General features: G+C 39.2%; 1 protein-coding gene, 1 long non-coding RNA gene and 1 pseudogene across 3 annotated transcripts in view; 1 reads left to right on the forward strand and 2 right to left on the reverse strand.

Annotated features, from left to right (window-relative positions):
• Positions 1-25,410, reverse strand: part of LOC144630429 (uncharacterized) — an 89,381-nt gene that overhangs the window by 57,364 nt on the left and 6,607 nt on the right. The window lies entirely within an intron of this gene.
• The window catches only part of LOC144629658 (uncharacterized), a 240,225-nt gene that overhangs the window by 45,051 nt on the left and 169,764 nt on the right, over positions 1-25,410 (reverse strand). The window lies entirely within an intron of this gene.
• Positions 1-25,410, forward strand: part of LOC144630851 (uncharacterized) — a 54,870-nt pseudogene that overhangs the window by 13,317 nt on the left and 16,143 nt on the right. The window lies entirely within an intron of this gene.

Here is a 25,410-nt window from a genome sequence, read left to right on the forward strand (position 1 = left end):
TAAATAAAAATAAACGGCCTATACACAGCTGTAAAAAAGTCAATAAAATGTCTTTGCAATACTGTATAATAATATTTTAAGAAAAACGACAATTTTTTTTAAGTTTTAAAGACATGTTTCGACAGAGCATCTGTCATCTTCAGTTGAATGGTTTACAGTAGTAACAACAGAACGTGAAAATGTGTGAATTAGAAGGATAATTTTAGATTTACATGGTGTAATTGCTGATTGAGGCAAGGTAGTTCCTTTTGAATATGGATAGCCTCCTTTATCTTAAGTTGAAAGCTGGTAGAGGCGTGATCTAAAATATGAAAGCAATCTATTGAACACAAGGAGCGACAACGTTCAGAATTCTGAAGATGTTTAAAAATGTGCGAGGCCTTATCACTGGCTAAGTGCTCACGCACGCGTGTGGCAAAATGTCGGCTGGTTTCGCCGACATAACAGGCATTACAGCCCCACATGCAAACTTATAAACAACACGCGAACGGAGACCGCCGGGGATAGGGTCTTTCACCCCCAAAAGATATCCGATCTTAAAAGAAGAAAAAACTAGTTTGATATCTAAATTATTACAATAGCGCTTAATTAAGAGTCTAATCTTTTTCTGAGTGACGACAGAAAAATAGCCTACGTACGGCAGCTTAAAGTAAAATGTGGGCAAAGTAGTAGGGAGCGAGCCCCGGGGACAATGGTTGCTATGGATACCAGTGATGTAACGGTTAACTACTTTTTCAATTAAATGGACAGGGAAAAGGTTTTTTTTAGTGTAGTGTTTGTACACTACACTAATGGAGTTAGTTTAGTGGGAAAGCGAACGCTACGCCAGATGTAAACTTTTAATTGCGCGGTCAAGTGGAACAAGCACGTAGACATGCATATGCAAATTAGACGGGAACAGGCTTGTTATTGTTCTGAAGCAATGGGTTAAAAAATTCGCGACAAGGCTCGAATGCGCTCTGGGCAATTAATTGAGGGAAAAAAGGTACTCACAACATGAGATAAATGTACTGCACCAAAATAAACGGATAAAAAAACTTACAGCCAGTGTACAACTCCGTGAGATGGTAACAGATTCATGCGAGTAATAACGTAAACAAAATACTTGATGTAAGACTTCTAAGTGGATTCCGGAGATACCGGCAGTAAAATGAGAGGACATTTAAAACTTAGAAAGGATACACGTCACGCAAGCTAGCAGTAAGAGATTAAAATTTGAGTTAATTGAGGGGAAAAAGGTCATCGCAACATAAGATAAATGTAGTGCACTAAAATAAACTGATAAAAAAAAACTTATAGCCAGTGCCCAACTCAGTGAGATGGCAACAGATTCACGCGAGTTATCGTGCAAACAGAATGGATTCCGGAGATACCGGAAGTAAAATGAGAGGACATTTAAAACTTATAAAGGATAAACGTCACGCTAGCTAGCAGTGGGTGATTAAAATTTGAGCTTGCTGTGACGTCAGCCAGGTAGCAAGTTCATACGGACATCATTATTGAAGAAAGTCACAAGGCTGACTTGAATTATTTTCTGTGCAAAAGCTACCTTCTTTAGTCACTGAGGTGATGTGCTTAATTTTTTTTTTAACAAAATTGATAGTTTGCTAAGTGATGCCATTTAACTAGCTACCTCCCTTAGCCACTGCAAGATCTGAAAAACCGTTGTCAATGTGTTGGGGGAAATTCTTCTTTAGACAGATCACGTTATCAAAGAACGTGGCAGGATGACTCGAATTATTTTAAGTAAGTAAGCTACCTTCTTTAGTCACTGAGGTGATGTGCTTTAGGGTTTTTTTTTTTAACAAAATCAATAGTTTGGTAAGTGATGCCATTAACTACCTCCCTTAGTTACTGCAAGATATGAATAACTATTCAAAGTGGCTATGAGCCACTAAACTCGGAAAATTTATTATGAAACAAGAATCGAAAACAACAAACTGACAAATAGAGATTTGCTAAAACAAATGCTGTTAAACTTTCCACAATTCAGTTCACTTCACTTAGTTTCATTGTCATCTAGCTGCTTATCGAGAGCAGGCCGAAAGGGCAAGTGATAGAGTTCCCAACGGTTGCAAATTGTTTTCTTTCTTTTTATTTTTCCTTTTTGTTTTTTGAAGGTTAGGCAAAATAATAATATCATTAGAGAAAGTAAGTTTTGGTCTATTTCAAGAAAACTGACATTAATACAATATTTCGGCTGGTAGTTAAGCATGTATGTACCGTATTTATTCGGCTATAAGCCGAGACCCTAGTCTTTTAGTTTTTGGAACCAGTTAGACTGACAAAAAATAAACCCAAATCACTCGGCTATAAGCCGAGACCCAATTTTTCCTTCAAACTATAAAACAATCCACGTGCAGCGAATCAACATTTTCGTTAAATCACAACTATGTAATTGAAAAACAACAAATCACTGATAAAGAATGAATTTATTAATAGAACCGTACACAAGCGTAACAAAACATTCACCTGAGTTCAGAATCCCATCTCAAATCACGCATTCTTCTGCAGTTATCTATCATCATGCCAAAAGCTTCTGGTTTTCAAACAACGAAACCTTCAAATTAAAAGTTGTTGCCGAGGTAGAAACAGTTCAGAACAACTGCAAAATCGCCAGAGAATACGGGATGATTCCTGATGATTCAGTGAATCTTCAGTTCGTCGCAATTCGCCAAGTTGCTAGCGAAAAAATCAAGCAGATCAAGCGAGTGAACTTTAAATGTCATCAGAACGAAACATGTGCTGTTGCCAGTATTTGTCGAGTATCCTCAATCCAATCAAACTCTTCTGAAGTGGTTTCTTTTAGCAGAGAAGTCGTGGTATTTTAAGTTTTCGCTTTTGAACAAAAATATTACACGCAGCCGATTTCTGTCAGATCGTGTTACAACTGGTTACAATGTTTACCAAGCGCGTGGGAACAACTGCTTCTGATTGGCCAGTTTCTGGTGTCGCGACAACAAGTCAAATAGATCGCTTCCTTCTTGACCCTTCTTCTCTTGAAAAGTCACGTAAGCAGTGATTCTGCAAATTAACTAAACTTAAAGAAAGGAACAGAAGGAAAGGAACAGAAACAGACTCAGGCAGAAATAATTATTGTAGAAGAGATTGCGAGGAAATTGTTTAAGACATGCGGGATTTCGAATGCCCTCGTCAGTTCAAAAGACGATCACGTACGCCGACAAAACAAATAATATTCCAGAGCGAGCCGATGCAGGACGAGTTCCAGCCTAAATAGCGAAGAAAAGACGAATAAAACCTTGATTCCTAACGTTGCGTCATTAAACCAAATGGCTTTTTAGGAGCCGCCACTAAAATAAAAGGTAATGACCAAGAATAAATACAAACGCTTGTCAATTTTCGTTTGTTGATGACCGCTCGTACCATCTAATTTTTTTCGGAAATACTCGGCGGTAAATCGAACCCCCAATTTTGTTGAGTTTTAACCAGTTCTCAGTAAGATTTGGTGAAAATATATAGTCTTTGTGTACTTCATATATGCGCATGCGTTCAGCACAAAATTCCGTATGCTTGGGTCTACGCCTGGAAGAATGCATACTACAAGGAGAACATTGGGTTTTCAGAAACAAATATATAGCCTTTGTGTACTTCATATAAAGTAACACAGATAAAGCTCGCATTTTAGCCAACCCCCTACCCGCTTCACAAGATTAATTGATTAATTCAATTTGATATTAATTAATTAATTCAATTAAAATGTTTACAGGAATCGAGGGAAGGAGTGAAGGAAGGAAGGAGGGAAGGAGTGAAATCGGCCCACTCACCAAAACTCGGAATTTTCCGAGTTAAAAACCGCTGTCAACGAGTTGGGTGAAATTCTTCTTTAGACAGATCACGTTCTCAAAGAACGTGACAGACGTGTCTCGTCTAACAATTGCCAGACTGGTGACGAGTCACGTGACAACTTTCTCAAACACTACACTGTCCGTACGGACCGCTCGTTTAAAATTTCAGTTAGCTTGGTTATGTCCTCGTGTAACCCCAGCCAGGTGTTATTGATCTTGTAGGCCCGGTCGACAAGAGTTCTAATGAGACCTACTTTGTACGAGTACGAGGTGAAGCTAAAATAATTAGTTAATAGCCCAGTAAAGGTTTTATTGCGGTAAACTCTAGTAAGGAAAGAATTAGGGTCGTTATTATCAATAAGGACATCAAGAAAGGGTAATTGGCGATTAAGTTCTTTTTCCATTGTAAACCTTTTGTTAGGGTGCCTAGAGTTAATGTAGTTAAAAAATATAACAGCATCGTGCTCCGAGTGAAATAAACAAAAAGTGTCGTCAACATACCTGCGATAAAATAAAATTTCAGAGCCTTGAAAATTTTCCAACCATAGTTTTTCATGATGCCCCATAAAAAGATTGGCTAATACGGGAGCAAGGGGAGACCCCACGGCCACGCCGTCAATTTGGTCATAGAAAGAACCGTTAAATAAAAAATGAGTTTGAGCAGTGGCTACAGTGAAGAGGCTTCTAAGTTCAGTTTTACTAAACTTAAGGTCGGGATTGCCCTTGGAAATGTAATTGACCACCAGGTCAATACACTCCTCAAGAGGTATGTTAGTAAAGAGACTTTCTACATCAAAAGAAACCATAAGTTTACCACACATAGATAAAGATTGAATGTCCTGTACAAAAGTAAAAGTGTCAGTAGCACAGTGTTCAGTTCGAATGTGCGGCGCCAAAAGATTACATAGATATTTGGCCAGGTTATAATTGTATGTTCCAATAGAAGACACGATGGGGTGAAATGGCGGAGTAGAGTTAGGTCCACGATCCTTGTGCATTTTGGGGAGGCCATAAATTCTTGCTGGCTGAGAGCCTTTGGGATAGATGTTCTTGTACACTTCGCTGGCAAGGTCACCTTTGTGTGGACAGTCAAATTTTTAGTCCGGCGGATATGTGAAAGTATTGTGCACTTAATGATAAAAGCATGAAACTTGGCACACTAATACTATAATTCATAGGGAACATTTCAAAGATTATAGGCAACCTGGAAGTGACCTTTGTCAGGGGGGGACGGGACATTTTTCAAAATGGCCGCCGGGCAGATTTTTTTGCTTCGACAACATTGAACAAAACAACTTGGTACAGTGTCAAACTTCCAATTTAATGATACATACTTATTGATCTAACACCAAATAAACCTCGTTTGCTATCAAAATTTCTTTAAAAGTGTTTCTAAGAATTAGAGCGGTCATTTCGCAGCAAACATTGTGATTTCAATATAGTCATTTCAAAGAAGCCCCGATATTGACTGAATGACTGTTCTGTCGTGAGCTAATAGTATACAACAATTAAACATATATGGCCAAACAAGTGTCCCTTTCATTCGAGACGCTTTCAACCACCACATTTGCACAACATTGTACACGGCAGATTTTCTTTAGCACATCTGCACCGCCCTTTGCATCCTTTAGTGCATCCACACTTGACTACAGCATGACAAGCTGCACCAGCAGGGGGCAGGTCCATCCACTTCACCTCCCACTGAGAAGAATCATTTCGGCGCCTCCAGCCGAATTCGTCTGGGCTAGGTACCTGTGGTTCTTTAAGGAGAGCCTGACCCCACACATGACCAGCCTGATATCCTGCTCGAAGGACGTGCTGACGTAGGGCATCCTTTGTTGGTGGAATGTTCTCTATCTCCCTGCCTTTCTGTGTGAACACAGTCTGTCTTGCCTTTTTAACACTGCTCTCAGAACTTTCTTTGTCATACATCTGAATGACGAATCTCTCGATGGTAGGAAGAATCTCATCTATGTGTGCTGCTGCTGGTGTTTGAGCAGGTGTAAGTAGAGCGGGCGTGACATCACTGAACTTATTCCACACTGACCATGCTGTACACTTTCCTCTTCCTGCAAAACCTGACGTAGTGTCGCAACCGGTGAGTGCATGGAAAGCAGGTAATGCGTCGCACTTGACATTGCCCAATTGTCGCGCCATGAGAGTTGCATCTAGGTACCGGAATGCCTTTCCTGTTCCAAATGACACAAATAACTGTTCACATGCCAGTTTGTTAGCGGTACTGACAGCGAGAACAACAACATCTGTGTCGACAGTCCTAACCAAGATTCTTTTCAATCGTTGTTTGGCACCATCTGCGGCTAGGCCTAGACACAAATATCCCGAAAAATGCTCTAAAAATCCATCCAAAAATTCCCAGTTTTTCCCCTAAAAATCCCTCAAAACATCTCTAAATATCCCCAAAATTTGCTAAAAATCCCTAAATATCTCCAAATTTTCGGTCTTTCTCGAATGACACTGGGTTTAACTTCAAAAGAAGTATCTTCACTTGGCTTCTCCGCTGGCTCCGCCATGTTTAAAACTTACTTTCCTTGGAAATCTTGGGGTGTACTAGAAATAGGAAACACCGCTGCAAAATTGGATTGCAGTCTAGCAGTCACTTATTTGTAAACAATGGGACAAAGTTATCATTTCATATGAATTATAAATAAAGCAGCAAAGAAAATAGAACAACAAACAAATCACCTAAAAATCCCCACAAATCCCATTTTTTTTTCTAAAAATCCTCAAAATTTCTAAAAATCTCCTGATGCTCTAAAAATCTTAAAAAATATCCGGCTTTTTGTGTCTAGGCCTATCTGCGGCATGCAGTAGCATCCGTGTGTCCGCCTCTTCATGCGTGTAAGGCGAAAGCCCCTGTTTGTTAACTACCTCCGATCAGCGTAGCTCTTTTCCTCTAGTCATCACCACCACACCAGGAAAGTCTCCGCTGTTACATTGTCACTGAGAAGATTGAAGAGCTCTGTTTTGTTTCCGTCTTCTCGCAGAAACTGATGCCAGTTTCCAGGAAGTTTCTTTCTTCCTTCCACTCTGATGCGCGCACCCGTTCCCTCTTCATCCTTGTGGCCGCCTCGAGACTCGCATCTCTGGAGTCATCAAACACTACATCGACTCGGTGAACAAATTTCGTGAACTGACTTCGTATGTGTGTCATAAATTCACTGACTTACTCTGCGAATGTATTGGACTTGGCAGGTTTAATCATGTTGACTATTGCTGCACCATCGAGAACAATCATGTCCACTTCAGGAACTAAGTTGTTCGCTCCCTCAGTTTGCGGCAGGAGATCTTCCAGGCAAGGAAGTAGGTCTGATTTTGTAACTGATCTCAACTTTCATGTTGGAAAAACTCTTTAAGGTCAGCATCGCGCACTTGACTGTCGATATATAAAGTTGAGAACAAATGCCGGTCCCTTTTCATTGACAGAAGCTGCTCCTGTGTGCGGGTTTTTGCTTTATCAGGACACCAGCTGATCATGAACAAACTCAAATTGTTCCTTGGTATCCTATTACTGAGTGGAGTTGTGCGTTCTACTAATCGGCTGCTAAAGAACTCGTTGCATTGACGTTTGCCAATCTCTTGCAAATTGCGGACAGAATTGTGGACGGCTGCATCCATTACCTCACGAGTATCAAGAACTAAGAGATCACCACTACTATCAGAGAATGGGTTGCCCATATTGTCCATGTAATTCAACCAAAGCCTTCACATTCTTGAGGAACGATGCTTGTATTGCTAAGATAAAGGAAAAATATGATTTCATCGTTGTGGAATTATCATATTGATTCCTGTTATTATATAGCTTAAAAGCTATTATAAAATATTTTAAAAACTGTTTTTAGTTTCTTGTACTTCAGCGGTAACGACAGACTGGAGATTCTTCAGCGGTAACGACAGACTGGAGATATCCAAAAATGGTAAAATATTAGGAAAAAATTGATAAGGTAAATCACCTGGCTTGTCCTCGTGGTGATGAAGCTGTGAAACTGTTTCCTTCTTGTCCAATACAGTGCAAAATTCGCCAATAATCCTCGCCATCTCAGGTCCAGACACCATCCATCGCAGTAGTGCCGATAGGTTCTCGGCACTGCTCCTCCATCTCCTTTCACGCAGGCGTTGTTCTGCTCATGGCTTTCATCTATAGCCATCCTAGAGAATGCTCGTTGTGTCTTGTTGACGGTGAATTTTCCCTTGCAAAATGCTTCAAAAATTCTGGGGTGTTTCTCGCGAAGAATAACGATGTCACGCAGGTGAATGGCACTCGCACTAGCGTAGTTGTAGTGGTCAAGAGAATGGAACAGCCACTGAAGCCTTGCCAAAGCTTCTACATACAATAGGAAGTTGCCTTCGTGGATTGACCTGTCCCAGGTTAGTACGTCCAACTCAATACTCAGCACAAGCTGCCAGAAATGAAACTGTGGACTTTGAAGGGCTCTCTGTTCGCACCATTCTTCGAACGATGCACCACTAAATCCTAGCTGATTCGTTTGCCACTCAACGTACGATGCCTGTCGAAGCTTATAGAGAGCGCAGGCTGTAATCTGGTGTGCACGGGCGGTTCTCTTGACATGCGCCGCTTTTAGGAACGAATTCGAAGTTCCTGCTGTCGCTATTTCAGCTTGAACTAGTGCTGACGTCCAGCCACTGCCATCCAAAAGATCTCCAAGTACTTTTAGCAATGTCATCTTGATGTGTAGGCCACCCAACATTACTACAAATGACTCCTCCCCATATTCTTCTGGCCACATCCACTGGATTTGCTTTGCAATCTTGAAAAGCGGTTGATCAAATGTAATCACGGGAATTTGTCCAGGATTAAGAACTGTCACAGCCTTTTTCACCACATTCATGGAATGTCGAATCATCGCTACTGACTTCGAGTCATTCGGGAAAAGAGGGAGAAGTGCGCTGACTGCTGCAGGGCCAAGAATGGGGGTCTGTTCTAGTTGTTGCCTTCTTGAGTGGTATGCTGCCCAGGATATGTGCAAATCCTTACCACTGGTACTGTCATAATTACCTTCATCGATAATCTTGCTGAGATGATCGCACCAGTCATTCTCTTCTGCTACAGCATTATTCATCAGACTGCAGCTGGGTTGCTTCAGTCCACAAACTTCTGGAACAGGAGGCTCGTTCTTTGCAACAGACGCTGCCGGTACAAGTGTGTAGCTGTCCGGTAGTTTTGAAACTTTCTTGCCAGACCTGGAGATAGCAACGCGTGTTTGCTCTGTTCCACGATTTTTAGTGTCGGGATGCTGGAACAGTAATATACCTGTCCCATGGAAGGATCCATGTGCACTAGTTGCTGTTGGATCATGGTCGATATTATCGACTGCTGATGTCGTGAACACACCGATGTTTAGTGTAGGTGGGCAAACAGTTCCAACAGTCTCGAAGTGGCTAATGGCAGAGTTACCAAGGTCTGCCGACAATCCTAGGACACGGTCCGATATGAAACAGATAATCCCAACTTGTAAAGTATATCCACTAGATCTTTTGATCTTGTTTTTGAGTGTACTAATGCACCGAGAAATAATGGCAGTGGCGTCTCTCGTTGTTCGAAGTGCCTGGTGTTTGAAGATGGTTGTTGACGCCGGCGCACACAACTGTTATACGTTATCAATTGCGAAAGAGACAGAGCAGGTTGTGACAAGTAGCTAGCTTTGTCCTTTATGCTTGTACCATACAAGATCATTAAAATAAGCATCAGCAAAGATTGAGGAACCGAATTTTCCTGGCATTCTTCTGTGAATGAACCACTGAATGGTTCACATTTTTTTCTCAGCATGTCCCGGCGAATAATGTTTGCAGCACGAGAAAGGAGCACAGCTTCACTCTAATCGCCAAGTTGGCACGATCTTCTTAGAGATTTTCCTACGTTTTCACTGGCCACAAACAATACAATTCGACCTTTATTGTATGCTTGCAATTGAGGGAAGTAGCTGAGAATTTACTCTTTTAATCTTATAGAGTGAACTACTGAGGGGTCCCCTCCAAGCTGATCCACTCTGTCAGCGTAAAGTTTCTTTAATTCCGAAAGTTGGAAGACAGGGGTGGTATCTTTGTCCTCAAGAGCATCTTGTATATATGAAATAAGTTCGGCAAATGCTGTGCTCTTGGCCGTGTTCGTGTCGTCTTGATCATGTAATGTACCTGCTCTATCTCTATATCTGTTGTACAGTGACACTAGGCATTGGGTGTGATATTCTGCCCCCTTCGCGATTAAATCTCTTTCACTGAGCTTCGCTATTAAACGCTAGTCTTGCACATTTACTGCACACTGGCGCACTCGAGTGTCGAGGTCCAGTGTTGAGGCTTTATGGAGTGGTTTTGAATCTGTTGCAGGTTCGTCACAAAAGAAACAAATACCAGCGGCTTCATCTTTTTGGAAGAGGTTTTGAAATTTTTTTCTTCATCTGCACTCGCCTTCCATTTGGTAGCACGCTGGAGTTCATTTTTGTTGAATTTGAGACTGCACGTTGTATGGAATTTCGTCCTCCTGCTTACGAATGTTTGCTCCAGGCCATCGCCATCGTTCATGCGAGTAAGATTAACATCGTCTGGCAAACAACCAAGGTCATAGAATGCTTGTGACGTTTCAGCGATAGTTTTATAACCAGCTCCTTTAAATCTATCGGCATAGTCGGCTGGACACACGAGTTTCTTGCCGGTGCCTTCTTGGCAGAAGATGCACTTACTCCATTCCAAGGGCGTGTCGCTTTTATTACTTAGGGAACTGGTAATGTCACTGCTTGAAACAATTCTAAACGGCTTCATTTTGTTTCGAAGTGGATTAGATAAGCCATCGTAATATTTTGAACCGCATCGAAAACAAGGCAGCAACGTGGCACACAGAAGAAAGTGCATATATTGTACCTGGTACAATATATGCACGTGAAAATACAATTTGCATTCAGACTTGAAAAACAAAAAACAAAACAATAACTTTCTCAAACATTTTTCGGCGATTCCTTTTCTTGATGGCGGCGATAATGGCAAACGTGTGTTTTTAACATTTTGCTCTTGCACAGTATACGTACTTAAAAAACAGTATTGAAACAAGTTAAAATAAGTTTTTTTAAGAGAACTTAAAAAAGGGAACAGTTGCAAGATAATATGATAAAATGTTTGTGGATGAATTCATTCGAAAATCTAATTTGCGTAAATTCACCTCAAAATGACAGTAATTTGCAGAAAAATTTCAAAATTTTATTTTCACACAATTTTCAAAACTCTGGACTTACTTTAAAGAGTGACCAGCCTTAAAAATAATTATTTAACCTTTCATTTAGTAATTTTGCACCATGCTGTCATAAAAAAAGATTCTGGCTGGCGGCCATTTTGAAAAATGGCTCTCCCCCCCGGAAAAGGTCATATCCAGGTTGCCTATAATCTTTAAAATATTCCTCATGATTTAAAGTATTTGTGTGCCAAGTTTCATGTTTTTATCATAAAGTGCACGATTAGTTCTTAAAATGACACTTATCCGCCGGACTAACTGTGAATACGCTAGTGTGGACACAGCATTATTTTCATTTGCTGAATACACTGTACCAAGACATGTTTTTCCCACTACAAATAAGCACGTCAACAAAGGTTTCACACTTGAAACAATCATAAGGCCAGCTGTCACCCTTACATTTTTTTACTTTCCTTAACAAGCCTTCTTAAAAAGCATGCAACTATGTATTTTTCTTCTGGAAGGGTTGTAAAAGACAAAAAAAGTTCCTCTTTAATTAATTAGTGCTACCGGTATACCTAAATGACCAATTTACCTACTCTTTGCATGCTTGACAACTCATTAAATCCCTATCCATTCATAAACAATTTGCCCTCACTTGGCCGGTGTTTTAAGTGTTTTTAATTTCATCATCACCCAGAGATTTAAGTCAACGGGGTAGTTCTCCTTTAAGATGTTTTGGGCACAAGGCAAGAATTATGCCTCCTGTGTTTTCAGTAGCTTACATCTGATCCATGCCTCACATGCCTTGCTGTTCTACGGGGACGAGAATGAAGTACCAGTCGATCTACGAGTTTCGTTCCCAGGCCCTCTCGATAGGGAAATTTCAACATCTATTATGACCAAGAAGAAATGTAGAAAATAGAGTAGTGTATTTGACTCGTGCAGAAGGATACACCTGAATAGTTTCTATCAGTTTCCAGTACAGTTTTGAGGATGTAATTGAGTCAAGGCTCAGAGTTTCGTCCTTCAAATTAAGAGTAAAATTAAGGACAGTGTTGTGACAAATCGATAGATCAAGACTTTCATCATTGGATTTAATGAGTTTCTTCCATGCAAAAGGGAGCGACTTATAAAGACCTATCAGTAGAAGATAGTCGTTGGGATTTAGACCATTTATTTTACAAAAATTCCAAGGTTTGAGATTTCCATTTTTTGTCAATATGCTTCCAAGGGATAATAGACCGTTAGAAGATATTTTCTTGCAGAATACGGGCTTTCCATCAATACGTAGGAATTGGTTGTTCCATAATAAGGGAATAAAATGACTTTTTGAGGGAATATTGTTTATTTGCGCCCGCGTAGTGTCATTTGTGGCCTACAAGGGAGCAAATAAACAATATTACCGAAAAAAGTCATTTTATTATCATTATTATCAATAAACAAGGCCAAATAACATCCAGATCTGTAACACATTAAGTTTAATGAAGTTAGCTTCATGATTTTCAATTCAAATAACACAAGTACTTCGTCGCAATGAAACTGAATTATACACGATGCTACTGAGGCTTATGTCTTATTGTGTAGTTGTAGCATAAAAGAGCTAGCTGCAGTGTCTCTGAAAATAATCAGCAATGGGTTGATTCATGGATAATAATACTTTACAAACTTGCATTTTCCGATTGAACTTCGGCGTAAAATTCCTGCAACTGCTTTAGCTAAATTAGCTCGACCGGAGATACACAATTCAAGTGAACGATGTTTCGTTTCTCGAAAGACAACAATGAGTTGCTCTATTTGTCTCTTCGCCTTGTGCATTTGCTTCTAAATCCGATTTTCTGGCTGTATTTTGTCCCAATTACAACAAATAGACTTTGATTTTTCCTACCGAACACAATTTGCTTGTCGAAAAACTGTTCGAGACTCTTGCTGTACGCGTACGCACCTGAATGGTTTTCCCGCGTCAACAACGCTGATTGGTTAAAGTTAATCGGATGATGAACTGAGAACCAATCAGCTGCAGGGCCGTTAATGCATTAACGGCCCGTTAGGAGTCATTTGCGGCCCGCACAGCGCGTGTTTTCAATAGGGCGGTTTTCAATTTGGCCGCGTGTATTGATAATAATACTTGTTCTAGGACCTGTTCGCGAGTTGAAAAAGATAAAGTTGGTAGTTTGCACCAGACTGACTGAAATTTGAAAGAAATTTGTCCGCATAATCCTTCAGAAAATAACTATTCAAAGTGGCTATGAGCCACTGAACTCGGAAAAATTAATCATGAAAGGGTGAAAATGTTGAGGCCACTGAGAACAGAGTTTTCATTTATTCACTTGCCACTGGGTCATTGTCAGTATAGTTGAACATCGTACGCAAATTTAAAACTTATCTGGGATAAATCGGTGGTCATTTTTTTATTTCTTATCGTGTGCACAGTTTAAACAAATTTCAACGTACACTAAATTGTCTCTTTTCATTGTAGTTATTCAGTGTAAAAGTGAGTGAGTCAGTTTGTATTCACGTACACCTCGCACTCGAGCTAGCGCTAGATGGGCTAAACATGATTTTCAGAACAAGTTTATTAGTTTAAATGAATAATTTTGTTCGAGCTTTTTACTTTGTCGTCGTTCAACACTTCTAAGAAACGTCACTTATATTGTATAAATTTCTTCTGCCAAGAAAATTTACGGCTGAAAGTCCGAAAAAACTCACAGCAATAAGAAATAAACTCTTAGCATCTGCCGGCAGAACTTCAAGGCAAGGCCTCACGGCAAGGGATTAGAATTCGACTTTATACGGCCAAAGAAAACAACTTACGGCAATAGATAATTAGTAAATCCATCGCAAAATAAAAGCAACTCAAGAGAACAAAAACAAGTGAACTGACATGCAAGCATAAGCTTAAATGTACTACATATTAAAGCGACTGAAAGCGGAAAAGTATTTACGGATAGTTCTAAAAACCTTGCCGGACCGAATCTATCGAAACTGCGTTCAGAAATTAAAAACAACATGAAATTTTCTGTCATAAAATCAAGCTCAGCAATTCAGTACAGGTTGTTACCTTGCATCAGGGTCCTGTGACTTTCTTCTGAGGACTTGATCCTTGCAGTGTTTTATAGCTTCGTTTTAACACAAGTTATCGTATTCTTGATGATGACAGCCGTGGATTCAACCGCAAACAACAGAAACAACCAAACTGGACTTGCACAAGGAATATCATTCGCAATTATTTCGGGTCTCCTCGTAAACCGCTTTCTTTTACCAAAATTTCACGGAATATAGATGACTTTTGAGGACATCGTGCGAGAAATATTTCAGTAAGAAAGTTCTCTGTAGCTCAGTCCTTTTACTCGCGGATTCATTCAGCTGACACAGCGAACACCGCGCAACAAAGTTTCCCGCGTTTTCATACAATAACTTCGTTTAGATCTAACTGAAACGTCCACATCATCCAGCCGATAGAAGATTTAGTCAATTGCTCGTTTTACGGTTACGAAAACTGCGACCAGAGACCAATAAAATTAAAATTTAACCGTGTAGCGATCGAACGAGAGCCACATTTTTTTTTGCGTAAAGGTGCATAGAGGTTTCGAAACACTCATACACGAAAAAAGACAAACAAAATAGAGCAGTTGGATAATAAATCTCTCAGATGTTTTGCTGTGTAGTGTCGTTGAGTAATTTTACCCGTTCTCTATATTTGTCTTGTCCCCAATCTTTGTTTAAGACCTTAAAAAATCTCGGATGACCATGGCCGCCATGTTGCACGACGTACGTTGTTCGTCGTTCGCCGTACGGCGCACGCGCCCGCGGACCATTCCGCTAGCCATGATGACCATGAAAACTCAGCTACACGGTTCCTATACTTGTAATTTTCTATGGCTATGGGGCTACGCTAAGGAGCTCCGCTATAAGTATCTAAGCTGGTGTCAAAGTTTTACTTGGATATATGCAGTGTTCATTTGGTTCCATACATGTTGACCAAAGAGTAAACTGTTGCACCTGAAATGAGAAATATCATGTACAGCTACACTAAACAAAATGGCGAATCGCTGAGTTCACCAAGGTTAAGTGCACGTCGTTTGTCAGGTAACTTTTACGAGCACTTCCGACCATACCTGATAACAAACATTTAAATATTTTAACAGTTAGCTTACCTATGATGGTTCCCAAAGCAACAACCATGAATAATTGCACTCTTCACAAATGATGTGAGTCCATTCGTATAGCTTGTGCACTTCGGTTCAAGCGAAGCCACAAAATCGAGCTCTCCAACAAACACTAGACCACTCTCGAATCGAACTTAACGTCCATACACTTTACAGATCCACAAATGAGAAACGCTGCCACTAAAGCAATTCGCTTGGTAAGTTAACCTTGTCACGTCGCCTGAACGAGCTTTTTGCCAGGTTTAAAACAAAACAGAAACGCCGGACCATAACTGCTGGAAAGTTTACGACACTTAGTTGAGCCCGCTGTTGCAGCAAAATGATTAAACGGCTCAATATCCGGTTCAAATGTTTTTTTCTTCAATTCACTTCCTTTGTGGCGCCGTTGTACAAGTGGGAGTGAACTGTGTATTGGAGTTCGGCAACGTTGAGAGTTCGAATCCCGGACTTGCCGAATCATTTCTTTTTTTTTTCTGTTGGTTTTATAAATATGTATATATATATATTTTTTAAAGGACGTAGTTATATCATTTTGCTAATAACATATCATTAATTCAAATAATTTACCGGAACGAAAAATCACGTCATGTTAGAATCACCGTCGTATTTGAGAAATCGTACGTATTGTCATTTCTTTTTGTAGTATCTGTTTTGGCGATCGAGTATTGTGATTTCGAACTCAAATCAAGTGTTGAAGCTCCGTATGCCGCAACTTTTATACAAAAGGCATTATGACGATAAAAGGAAGGTCTTAAATACGGCTTCCTGTGTCTGACCCTCGATCGTCTTATTATTTATACGATCGAGTGTTACAAGGTCTTACAAATTGTCGCCGTGTACAAGCCAAAAATTTGATTTTCCATCAGTCTTTGCATCTCCTTTTCATTTTTGAGACTACAAAGGTATATTTCGATCATGGATAGAACGTCGTTTACTCATCTCGGACATCTTGGTGTTTACCATTGGACGCCATATTAGAAATGAATATTTGCTTCGTCAAGTCTTATGCGCATGCGTTTAGCACAAAATTCCTTGTGCTTGGGTCTTACGCCTTCAGAAGAATGCGTACCACAAGGAGAGCATTGGGTTTTCAGGAACAAATATATAGCCTTTGTGTACTTCATATATGCGCATGCGTTCAGCACAAAATTCCGTGTGCTCGGGTCTACGCCTTGGAAGAATGCATACCACACGGAGAACATTGGGTTTTCAGAAACAAATATAGAGCCTTTGTGTACTTCATGTTAAGTAACACAGGTAGGGTTGGCATTTTACCCAACCCCCAAGCCACTTCACAAGATTAATTGATTAATTCAATTTGATAATTATTTAATTATTCAATTAAATTGTTTAACAGGAATCGAGTGAAGGAGTGAAATCGGCCCCATCACCAAAACTCGAAATTTTCCGAGTTAAAAAGGACAGGATGTGCGTCCAAGGGGAAATATAGTCCTGAGAATATTTTTTGCGACACATAATGCGCTGTGTGCCGATTCAATGTTTCAATGTGAGGCATTCTTAAACCACCGTTTTTGTAATCGCTGATAATAGCAAGAGGCTTGATTTTATCCGTTCCTTTCCAAATAAATTTATAAATAATGGATATTCTTTGAGAGACAAATAAGAGAAGCACGGAACATCAATTTGGGTAAGACGAAGGACTTAACACTTGGATTTTCCCATATAGGGTGAGGTTCCTCCATTTCCACCCCTTCAAAGTTTTCGATATCGATTTCAATACAGCATCGAAATTTAGTTCTTCTCGTCTGGTGCCAGCTGTAAGAAAAATAATCACCAAGAATCTTAATCGGTTTATTAACTTTCCCTATATTGATATACGGAGGGTTGTCGTAATTACTCCCCAACCATAAAGCTTCGGTCTTCTCCGCATTTAATTAGTTTCAGACCTGAGCAGATTCCAAAGCCGTCTAGAATTTTTGAAAGACGTTGAAGGGACTTGATTCCTTGTAAGAACGTAGTTAGATCATCAGCAAAAGCTGCTAATTTTATCGCATCGAATTTTGATAAGCAATACCTCCAGAGTCACGATAAAAAGATAGGCCGACAGCGGGTCACCTTTGTCTAACACCCCTGTGCACTTCAAACATACATGTATGTGTCGCGAAGCCGTTGTTGAGGACACAGCTTGAAATACTGGAATAAAGTGTAGAACCCCATTTAATGAAGGACTCACCAAAGTAAAAGGATTTCAAAGCTCTAAACAAAAAAGGCCAACTTATTGAATCGAAAACAGCAACCATTAGTCCGGGCAGCTGTTTGATTTTAGTGAATTCCATAATATCGTCAATTGTCCGAACGGCATCGAATATAGTTCTTCCTTTGACATAAGCATACACGGGAAATATGATCTCTGGTAAAACTTTTTATAAGCGCAAGACGAGGGCTTTCGAGGCAATTTTTACATCGAATTTTTAATATATCTTCTGTCCCTGTCTTTTTTTGTCTATAAGCGTTATTACAGCCTGTTTTTGAGACAAAATCATTACTTGAATAAGAACCTGCTTTCAGTTTTTTTTTGATAACAATAGTATTCCGACTTTAAGTGAACAATCAAAGTTGGTATGCGAAGGAAAGCTTTCGCACACGGAATGCCATAAAGCCCTACATAAATTTTCAAACGGTAAAACGCCTGGTAATGATGGCCTTACTGCCGAGTTTTACAAATGTTTTTGGAACTTGCTAGGTCAGCAACTCACGGACTCCTTAAACTTTTCCTTTTGAGAATGACGAATTACTATCTATTTCACAAAACAGGCTTACAGTGCTACTATGATGAAATTCGCATCTCTCCTTTCATAGCCATTTTAAAATATTAAAACGTTTTTTTTTTTTATGAGAAGAAAAATACCGTTTACTGTTTTCCAATATCTCTATTCTTTCCAGAGATATTCAAGTTTTTATAATATGCAAATAGACAAAGCGATGACGGCATAGACTCAACCAAATTTTGATCAAATACAAGAAAGTGATATCTCAGCCAATTTGTATCAGAAGTCTCTGATTTTTTGAATGCAGTAACACTCTGCTAGTTGTTTATTACCATGTGAACTCAACAATTGGGTTACCATAGCAACACACTAGGTTCCAGGTCCCCCGGATGCTAAAGGCTTTTCTGGCCAATTCTAGCATTCATTATTGTTATTTGTCAATAACGCTTTACATGCGTGATCTGGCAAGCATATGAATGGATAAGGCAGACGTCTTGCCCGGGTTTCATTTTTCCGACTGAAAAATTCTAAAATGTTAAAAATAAATTGGTGGGGGACTGGAAAAGGGTGAGTTGCCATGGTAACTTAATTAAATTATAACTGTACGTGTGTCACCTGTAGAACTATTATTCCCCCAATTTGCATATTTTACGATTTTTTTAAGCTTAAATATCCCCGGAACTAAAAAAAGATATTTGAAAACGGAAAACGGCATTTTTAATCTTTCGTTAAGTACTTTATGAAACGCTAAAAAAAGCAAGTGGTGAAAATTGGATCATAATAGCATTTTAATAAAGATGGTGGGTTTATTACTAACAAGTAGATTTGTTGCTGGAAAAGTAGCAACAAATGGGGATGCCGTAAAGATTTTTTATGCTTAATGATAAACCGTAGACTACATTGGTCGGAAGAGTTCCTTTATAGTATTTTTTATGATAAGGGCAAGAGCGGAAGACGTTAGCCGCCAAAGTGTTCCCGTCACTGATATAGTTCAGGATAAGTTTAAAACTGAGAACATTGGAGGACCGTAAGCATGAACGTCATCTCAATTAAGGTGCCTTTACAACACACTAAATTGGAGTACTACGGTGTAGAACCTGATAAGCCTCCCTCTAATTGTCCCTCGCGAAAAGTGCATGTCTCATTCTTGGCACTCCTCGATAGGAGCGAAAAAGAATAAGGTCGACAAAAGACTTAAACTCGGGGAAATTTCTTGGAATTGGTAGTCAACTTTATTTATATATGGCGACCGGTGAGCGAATGGCAACCTCCTCCAATGGAAAACGAATTTTTCTCGGGAAGCATTTTGTAAGTTTGTAATATTGGATATTATTATTCAAACTTTTCGGCAGAAATTTTTTCCTTTGATGTTTCCGAGAATCATTCTAATAGAAAGAACTGTGCATTATGAAAAAAATACTTTTAAAATAAGGCCCGAGAGAAACGTCGCGTTGCTGTTTTTGGTTGGTTTCCTCAGAAACGAAACGTTATTGTTTTGGATTCGATGTGAACTATTTACACAGCAGGGGCTTTTATCCAAACAGAAGAACGCTCGTTACCACAATGTCAACACGTTACCACGTTACCACATGTCTTCAAATATCGAAAGGATAATCCTCAGCAACCCCAAAAAATATTGAAATTTTTAAGCTACTACAATGCTTTTAAAGTTCGAATAAAGCGACGTATTGGTGAAAAATATAAAGCGAGCTCTTTGCGTGTTTACTAGTACTTGATTGTTAACAAGAGCTCTTAGAGCTTACAACTGCGCTGGTCTCGTGAGCACTTTAGGGGAGCCATGTGGGGGGAACAAAAAAATGCATCCCCCCCCCTTATCCCCTTTACCTGCGTCGAATAAATGTTGCGACTGACAAACAAGATGGTAAGAAAACACCTTGCGTGACATTTCATGGTTGACTAGTTCCATCCGAAATTAAACATTTTTCTTATATGCTAATGCTGGCCAAATTTAATTCCCACGATCCTGATCCGTGAAACAAAAAAATCTTTTAAATCAGCATCCAGTGTTGTCTTGAATTGCCGTTTAAAGATTGAATAACCAGCTTCGAAAATGGAATATTGGAGCAAATAATTAAATCAAATTTGAGAAGAACACTAGACCTGTGTTTTGCTGAATGGGAATTCCCCGGGGAATTAATTTACCAATGACGTAACCCTTGCAAGTCAGGGCATGTTTGTCTCAGTGGTTTTCCATCAGATTTTAGAAATCCTATAGATGACACAGCTCCAAAAATAAATAACGCTAAAAAGTCGAATTCACACTTAACATGCTAAGTTTAGACCAGAGGATTTGTTTAGTTTCCGTTTGTAGCAGATTTAAACCTTTCAGAGCATTGCGTGATTCTTGCCGATCAGTGCCTTGTGAAAGTAAAAATTTGTTAACGCCAGCACATTCCAGGACACAAACGTAATGTAAATAAATGTAAATTCTTGCCCGCTAAAGCGTATTTTTTTAAAGCGTGAAATTTTAGTATTTTCTTCGATTCAAACGCTTCAAAATACTTCACACTGAATTTTGTAAGTAAATATTAATGGATTCGCAAAGATTTTAAAGGTAGCTGATAATAGCTTTGAAAAATTACATGACTCGAGGTCTAGCCGATCGAAAGTGAAACTTGTCATGTCAGCACATTCTTTTACACCAACGTAATGGTATTTATTGACAGATTGTGGCCAGCTGAAATATATTTTTCTTTCGACGCATGAAAATTTAGAATTTCCTTTGAATAAAACGCTTCAAAATCGAATATTTCACACTAAACATTCTTCGTAAAGACAAAAAATAAGAAAATGTTTCCATTTGTTACTGATTTGTAGCTTCTAAACATCGCGTGACATGAGCCTGACCGAGTGGAGGTTTGGTACAGGTCACCGACAAAACGACAAATAATAACAAGAAGCTCTTAGAGCTTAAAACTGCGCTGGTCACGTGACCACCCTAGGGGAGCCATGTGGGGGGAATAAAAAATGCCCCCTCCATTCCCTTTACCCGCGTCACGTCAAAAAATGTCGCGACTGACAAACAAAATGGTAAGAAAACACCTTGTGTGACATTTCATGGTTGACTAGTTCCATCCGCAATTGATTATTTTTCTTATATGCTAATGCTGGCCAAATTTAATTCCCACGATCCTGATCCGTGAAACCAAAAAATCTTTTACATCAGCATCAAGTGTTGTATCAAATTTCCGTTTAAAGATTGAATAACTCACTCCGAAAATGGAATATTGAAGCAAATAATTAAATCAAATTTGAGAAGAACACTAGAGCTGCTTTTAGCTGAATGGGAATTCCCCGGGGAATTAATTTTACCAGTGAAGTAAGCCTTACATGTTTGTCTCAGTGGTTTTCCTTCAGATTTCAGAAATCTTCTAGATGACACAGCTTCAAAAATATATAACGCTAAAAAGTCGAATATTTCATACTTAACATGCTAGTTTAAGACCAAAGGATTTGTTTAGTTTCCATTTGTAGCAGATTTAAAGCTTTCAAAACATTGCGTGATTCTTGCCTATCGTCATCAAAGCCTTGTGAAAATGAAACTTGCCAACGCCAGCACATTCCAGGACACAAACGTAATGTAAATAAATGTAAATTCTTGCCCGCTAACTCGTATTTTTCTTTCAAAGCATGAAATTTTAGTATTTTCTTTGATTCAAACACTTCAAAATCCTTCATGCTGAATTTTTGAAGTAAAGACCAAAGGATTCGCAAAGATTTGAAAGGTAGCTGATAATAGCTTTGAAAAATTACGTGACGCGAGGTCTAGCCGATCGAAAGTCAAACTTGTCATATCAGCACATTCTTTTAAACCAACGTAATTGTATTTATTCACAGATTCTGTCCCGCTGAATTATAATTCTCTTTGAAAGCGTCGAAATTTATCATTTTCCATGAGTCAAACGCTTCAAAATCGAATATTTCACACTTAACATTCTTTGTAAAGACAAAAAAAAGAGAACATGTTTCCATTTGTTACTGATTTGTAGCTTCTAAACATCGCGTGACTTCAAGCTTGACCGAGTGGAGGTCTGCGTCTGGTCACCGACAAAACTAACAAGAAGCTCTTAGAGCTTAAAACTGCGCTGGTCACGTGACCAGCCTAGGGGAGCCTTGTATGGGGAGGGGACTAAAATGCCCCCCCCCCCTCCGCCATTCCCATTACCCGCGCAAAAAGTGTTGCGACTGACAAACAAAAGGTAAGAAAACACTTGTGACATTTCATGGTTGAGTAGTTCCATCTGCAATTTATTATTTTTCTTTGAATTACTCGTTCCAAGAATGGAATATTGAAGCAAATAATTAATCAAATTTAAGAAGATCACTGGAGCTGTTAAAACTGAATGGGAATTCCCCAGCCAACTAATTTACCAATGACGTAAACTTTTACAAGCCAGGGCATGTTTGTATCGGTGGTTGTCCTTCAGATTTCTGAAATCGTCCAGATGACACAGCTTGAAAAATACATAACCCTAAACAATCGAACATTTCACACTTAACATGCTAAAAGAACACCCGCTTTCGATGCAAACCCCAAATATTGATATCATTACGTCTGGCTTTACGCCAGAAACGTAAGTATCCATGAGAATTTCGACAGTATTCCCCATTTGCATAAAACTGAAAACTCGCCCAATGACAATGTTTCGCCGTTTCTTCACTGTTGGTTTTATTTATGAACCTCTTTGACAGGTCAAAATTTTGCCCCTCTTTCCATATCACAACAGGCGGTTGTTAAAATGTAGCGACTGATAAACATGATGACAAAAAACACTACGTGTGACATTTCATAGTTGACTTGTTCCAGCCGCGATTAATAATTTTCTTATTCTTGGTTTTCATGTTACATCACAAAATTCTGAAATCAAAATTCACTAGGCCTGCTAAATTTTCATTGTCATTAGGCGAAAGATAAACTAAAAATACATATTTTTGCAAATTTCCAGATCGATAGTGTCATTCGTTTTTAAAACAGGGCATTTTGAATATTTGAGTTCTCCGTCGTATGTGACATCAAGCTGAGTGCCGTGACAAAGCTGTTTTGTTTAAAAAACGGCCTTCCCTTTCCATTTTGTGCAGATTGAACATTTCAGATATAATAAGTGGTGTTTATGTGAAACTGTACTAGCTCTTAAGCCAAGGATAGCCGCTGTTGTAAACAGAATTGAGTTCCAGATGGTTTCTCTGACATCACGGCGGCCATTACTGTGTTCCTCGGAAGGACACAGTTATGGCGTCTCCATACTAAGCTTTATAAATTTGCGTGGAAAGATTCGGAAAATAACTCGCGAACGGTACACCGCACAGACCCGAAACTTGGAGAAATTGTTTATCTATTTATCATCTATAATATTTGAAATTCATAGCCTCTGTAGTTGAATGGTTTCAAATTTATTTTTTGATTGCGTGACAGTGAAAACCAGCAATATGCAAATTCTGGCCGAATTCCCACGCGCGGACGCTGAAGCTGTTTTTAGCACAGAGGGTATTTCCCTAGCATACCAAATGACGTAAGCGGTACAAGTCAGGGCATGTTTGTGAAGGGAATTTTTCTTAACATCTCTAAAACTGTACTTTCAATGACACAGCCAAAAAAATAGATTACGCTTAAAAGAAAAATACTTCATAATAAATTTGTTTAGTAAAGACCAAAGGATTCGGAAAGATTTGAAATGTAGCTGATTAATAGCTTTAAAACATTACGTGACTCGACGTCTGGCCAATCGAAAGTGAAACTTGTCATGTCAGCACATTCTTTGACACCAACGTAATGGTATTCAATTACACATTTAAGAATGAAAATTTAGTATTTTCTTTGAAACAAACGCTTCAAAATAGAACATTTTACGCTAAACATGCTTAATAAAGACCAAAGCATTAGAAAATTTTTTAAATATCGCGTGACTCGAGCCTGGCCGAGCGGGCCTGTGGGGGCATCAGTCTGGTCACTGAGAAAAAACAAGAGCTCTTAGAGCTTACAACTGCGCTGGTCTCGTGAGCACTTTAGGGGAGCCATGTGGGGGGAACAAAAAATGCGCCCCCCCCTTATCCCCTTTACCTGCGTCTAACAATGTTGCGACTGACAAACAAGATGGTAGGAAAACACCTTGCGTGACATTTCATGGTTGACTAGTTCCATCCGAAATTAAATATTTTTCTTACCTTATATGCTAATGCTGGCCAAATTTAATTCCCACGATCCTGATCCGTGAAACAAAAAAATCTTTTAAATCAGCATCCAGTGTTGTCTTGAATTAAAGTTTAAAGATTGAATAACCAGCTCCGAAAATGGAATATTGGAGCAAATAATTAAATCAAATTTGAGAAAAACACTAGACCTGTGTTTTGCTGAATGGGAATTCCCCGGGGAATTAATTTACCAATGACGTAACCCTTGCAAGTCAGGGTTTGTCTCAGTGATTTTCCATCAGATTTCAGAAATCCTCTTGATGACACAGCTCCAAAAATAAATAACGCTAAAAAGTCGAACATTTCACACTTAACATGCTAAGTTTAGACCAGAGGATTTGTTTAGTTTCCGTTTGTGGCAGATTTAAACCTTTCAGAGCATTGCGTGATTCTTGCCGATCAGTGCCTTGTGAAAGTAAAAATTTGCTAACGCCAGCACATTCCAGGACACAAACGTAATGTAAATAAATGTAAATTCTTGCCCGCTAAAGTGTATTTTTTTAAAGCGTGAAATTTTAGTATTTTCTTCGATTCAAACGCTTCAAAATACTTCACACTGAATTTTGTAAAGAAAGATTAATGGCTTCGCAAAGATTTGAAAGGTAGCTGATAATAGCTTTGAAAAATTACGTGACTCGAGGTCTAGCCGATCGAAAGTGAAACTTGTCATGTCAGCACATTCTTTTACACCAACGTAATGGTATTTATTCACAGATTCTGGCCCGCTGAAATATATTTTTCTTTCGACGCGTGAAAATTTAGAAATTTCTTTGAGTAAAACGCTTCAAAATCGGACATCTCACGCTAAACATGCTTATTAAGTCCACAGCATTTGAAAATTTCCCATTGGTAAGTTTTTTCTAGCTTTTAAACCTTGCGTGACCCAAGCCCGGCCGAGCGGGGGCATCAGTCTGGTCACTGAGAAAAAAAAAACCGCTTGCAGAGCAAGAACTGCGCAGCGCAGTTAAAAAACAAGGTAGAGAACATGAACTGCGTGCGCAGTTAATAAACCCCGTGCAGAGCAAGAACTGCGCAGCGCAGTTAATAAACCCCGTGCAGAGCAAGAACTGCGCAGCGCAGTTAATTAAATTTTAACAGACATCACGTAAGACACAAAAGTGGCATGCGAAAAACGTCTTAATTCACGAGTATTTTTTACTACAGTTTACTTAAGTCAAACAAACACTTTTTTGTTGATAAAACTTTAATTAAATTTTAAGACACATGCAGTACTGTATTGATTAAAAATTATTGGGAAAAGTCAGCCGCATGTAACTGATTTAGCTGATTTAATTAGC

This window comes from Oculina patagonica, chromosome 11 (assembly GCF_052425735.1).
Source record: "Oculina patagonica isolate OP01 chromosome 11, crgOcupat, whole genome shotgun sequence".
In the NCBI taxonomy this organism is placed as follows: domain Eukaryota; kingdom Metazoa; phylum Cnidaria; class Anthozoa; order Scleractinia; family Oculinidae; genus Oculina; species Oculina patagonica.